Genomic DNA, 4,539 nt, shown 5'->3' with positions numbered 1-4,539 from the left:
TAATACACATCAATTTATTCTGTGGATATTATATAATCCAGTTATATTCCGTTTCTGTCCGTAAATGTGATATATTTCTACACACTCTTCCTCGTGGTTATATGAAATGTTTATTTAATATCTGACCACTACTTAATACTAATGTTAAGTTAATATCAAAGCTATTAAACCTTGTGTCTATCCCTACCTCTTAAGTCTAAATACTACTAACCTCCATCTACCTATCAGTTATTAAATATTACTAAACCTCCATCTACCTATCAGTTATTAAATATTACTAAACCTCCATCTACCTATCAGTTATTAAATATTACTAAACCTCCATCTACCTATCAGTTATTAAATATTACTAAACCTCCATCTACCTATCAGTTATTAAATATTACTAAACTTCCCATCTACCTATCAGTTATTAAATATTACTAAACCTCCATCTACCTATCAGTTATTAAATATTACTAAACCTCCATCTACCTATCAGTTATTAAATATTACTAAACCTCCATCTACCTATCAGTTATTAAATATTACTAAACCTCCATCTACCTATCAGTTATTAAATATTACTAAACCTCCATCTACCTATCAGTTATTAAATATTACTAAACCTCCATCTACCTATCAGTTATTAAATATTACTAAGACCTCCATCTACCTATCAGTTATCAAATATTACTAAAGCCTCCATCTACCTATCAGTTATTAAATATTACTAAACCTCCATCTACCTATCAGTTATTAAATATTACTAAACCTCCATCTACCTATCAGTTATTAAATATTACTAAACCTCCATCTACCTATCAGTTATTAAATATTACTAAACCGCCATCTACCTATCAGTTATTAAATATTACTAAACCTCCATCTACCTATCAGTTATTAAATATTACTAAACCTCCATCTACCCACTATCAGTTATTAAATATTACTAAACCTCCACTCTACCTATCAGTTATTAAATATTACTAAACCTCCATCTACCTATCAGTTATTAAATATTACTAAACCTCCATCTACCTATCAGTTATTAAATACACTAACCTCCTGTCGATCCATCTACCTATCAGTTATTAAATATTACTAAACCCTCCATCTACCTATCAGTTATTAAATATTACTTAAACCTCCATCTACTACTATCAGTTATTAAATATTACTAAACCTCTATCTACCTATCAGTTATTAAATATTACTAAACCTCCATCTACCTATCAGTTATTAAATATTATTAAACCTCCATCTACCTATCAGTTATTAAATATTACTAAACCTCCATCTACCTATCAGTTATTAAATATTACTAAACCTCCATCTACCTATCAGTTATTAAATATATACTAAACCTCCATCTACCTATCAGTTATTAAATATTACTAAACCTCCATCTACCTATCAGTTATTAAATATTACTAAACCTCCATCTACCTATCAGTTATTAAATATTACTAAACCTCCATCTACCTATCAGTTATTAAATATTACTAAACCTCCATCTACCTATCAGTTATTAAATATTACTAAACCTCCATCTACCTATCAGTTATTAAATATTACTAAACCTCCATCTACCTATCAGTTATTAAATATTACTAAACTCTCCATCTACCTATCAGTTATTAAATATTACTAAACCTCCATCTACCTTATCAGTTATTAAATATTACTAAACGCTCCATCTACCTATCAGTTATTAAATATTACTAAACCTCCATCTACCTATCAGTTATTAAATATTACTAAACCTCCATCTACCTATCAGTTATTAAATATTACTAAACCTCCATCTACCTATCAGTTATTAAATATTACTAAACCTCCATCTACCTATCAGTTATTAAATATTACTAAACCTCCATCTACCTATCAGTTATTAAATATTACTAAACCTCCATCTACCTATCAGCTATTAAATATTACTAAACCTCCATCTACCTATCAGTTATTAAATATTACTAAACCTCCATCTACCTATCAGTTATTAAATATTACTAAACCTCCATCTACCTATCAGTTATTAAATATTTACTAAACCTCCATCTACCTATCAGTTATTAAATATTACTAAACCTCCATCTACCTATCAGTTATTAAATATTACTAAACCTCCATCTACCTATCAGTTATTAAATATTACTAAACCTCCATCTACCTATCAGTTATTAAATATTACTAAACCTCCATCTACCTATCAGTTATTAAATATTACTAAACCTCCATCTACCTATCAGTTATTAAATATTACTAAACCTCCTGTCGATCCATCTACCTATCAGTTATTAAATATTACTAAACCTCCATCTACCTATCAGTTATTAAATATTACTAAACCTCCATCTACCTATCAGTTATTAAATATTACTAAACCTCCATCTACCTATCAGTTATTAAATATTACTAAACCTCCATCTACCTATCAGTTATTAAATATTACTAAACCTCCATCTACCTATCAGTTATTAAATATTACTAAACCTCCATCTACCTATCAGTTATTAAATATTACTAAACCTCCATCTACCTATCAGTTATTAAATATTACTAAACCTCCATCTACCTATCAGTTATTAAATATTACTAAACCTCCATCTACCTATCAGTTATTAAATATTACTAAACCTCCATCTACCTATCAGTTATTAAATATTACTAAACCTCCATCTACCTATCAGTTATTAAATATTACTAAACCTCCATCTACCTATCAGTTATTAAATATTACTAAACCTCCATCTACCTATCAGTTATTAAATATTACTAAACCTCCATCTACCTATCAGTTAAAATATTACTAAACCTCCATCTACCTATCAGTTATTAAATATTACCTAAACCTCCATCTACCTATCAGTTATTAAATATTACTAAACCTCCTGTCGTTATTTAAATATTACCATCTACCTATCAGTTATTAAATATTACTAAACCTCCATCTACCTATCAGTTATTAAATATTACTAAACCTCCATCTACCTATCAGTTATTAAATATTACTAAACCTCCATCTACCTATCAGTTATTAAATATTACTAAACCTCCATCTACCTATCAGTTATTAAATATTACTAAACCTCCATCTACCTATCAGTTATTAAATATTACTAAACCTCCATCTACCTATCAGTTATTAAATATTACTAAACTATCTACCTATATTATTAAATATTACTAAGCCTCCATCTACCTATCAGTTATTAAATATTACTAAACCTCCATCTACCTATCAGTTATTAAATATTATTAAACCTCCATCTACCTATCAGTTATTAAATATTACTAAACCTCCATCTACCTATCAGTTATTAAATATTACTAAACCTCCATCTACCTATCAGTTATTAAATATTACTAAACCGCCATCTACCTATCAGTTATTAAATATTACTAAGAAACCTCCATCTACCTATCAGTTATTAAATATTACTAAACCTCCATCTACCTATCAGTTATTAAATATTATTAAACCTCCATCTACCTATCAGTTATTAAATATTACTAAACCTCCATCTACCTATCAGTTATTAAATATTACTAAACCTCCATCTACCTATCAGTTATTAAATATTATTAAACCTCCATCTACCTATCAGTTATTAAATATTACTAAACCTCCATCTACCTATCAGTTATTAAATATTACTAAACCTCCATCTACCTATCAGTTATTAAATATTACTAAACCTCCATCTACCTATCAGTTATTAAATATTACTAAACCTCCATCTACCTATCAGTTATTAAATATTACTAAACCTCCATCTACCTATCAGTTATTAAATATTACTAAACCTCCATCTACCTATCAGTTATTAAATATTACTAAACCTCCATCTACCTATCAGTTATTAAATATTACTAAACCTCCATCTACCTATCAGTTATTAAATATTACTAAACCTCCATCTACCTATCAGTTATTAAATATTACTAAACCTCCTGTCGATCCATTTACCGATCAAAGTTATTAAAAGGGACAATTTACACATTATAAAACCTCCCATCTGGCATCACTGAGCAGCACTCTTATCAGAGAGTGGTTTAGACATACCTTTAACCCACCTCTCTCCACCTCAACCCATCTCTCTCCACCTCAACCCACCTCTCTCCCACCTTAACCCACCAACCCATCTCTCTCCAACTCAACCCATCTCTCTCCACCTCTCTCCACCTTAACTCCACCTCTTCCACCTCACCCCACTTTCACCTCACCCCATCTCTCTCCACCTCACCCTATCTCTTCCACTTTAACGTATCTTCCACCTTTGTGATCTTCCACCACCTCCCCATCTTCTACCTCTCCCACTTCAACCCACCTCTCCCCACCTCAATTCCCACCTCACTCTCACCCCCACCTTCTCCCCACCTTCTCTCCACCTTAAGCTAACTCACCTCACCCCATCTTCACCCCTTAACCACCTTCTCTCCACCTTAACCCACCTCTCTCCACCTTAACCCACCTCTCTCTCACCTTAACCCACCTCTCTCCCACCTTAACCCACCTCTCTCCACCTCTCTCCTCTCTCCACCTCTCTCTCCACC

The 4,539-nt window shown here is 31.2% G+C and overlaps 1 long non-coding RNA gene across 3 annotated transcripts; it reads right to left on the bottom strand.

Annotated features, from left to right (window-relative positions):
- Nucleotides 1-684: 684 nt before the first annotated feature.
- On the bottom strand, nucleotides 685-3,962 carry LOC127922330 (uncharacterized). 3 transcript variants are annotated; one of them, XR_008111004.1, is made up of 4 exons: nucleotides 3,476-3,960; nucleotides 3,329-3,364; nucleotides 2,107-2,773; nucleotides 685-898 (listed from the first exon to the last, which is right to left on the bottom strand). It is a non-coding gene; the product is annotated as an uncharacterized LOC127922330 (long non-coding RNA). The 3 variants fall into 3 exon arrangements; XR_008111005.1 differs by lacking the exons at nucleotides 685-898; nucleotides 2,107-2,773 and adding an exon at nucleotides 1,352-1,572 and having other exon boundaries at nucleotides 3,476-3,962; XR_008111003.1 differs by lacking the exon at nucleotides 685-898 and having other exon boundaries at nucleotides 2,040-2,773; nucleotides 3,476-3,962.
- Nucleotides 3,963-4,539: the final 577 nt, after the last annotated feature.

The sequence above is a fragment of the Oncorhynchus keta genome, unplaced genomic scaffold, assembly GCF_023373465.1.
Source record: "Oncorhynchus keta strain PuntledgeMale-10-30-2019 unplaced genomic scaffold, Oket_V2 Un_contig_25308_pilon_pilon, whole genome shotgun sequence".
In the NCBI taxonomy this organism is placed as follows: Eukaryota; Metazoa; Chordata; class Actinopteri; order Salmoniformes; family Salmonidae; genus Oncorhynchus; species Oncorhynchus keta.
This window is presented reverse-complemented; position numbering and strand designations above follow the sequence as displayed.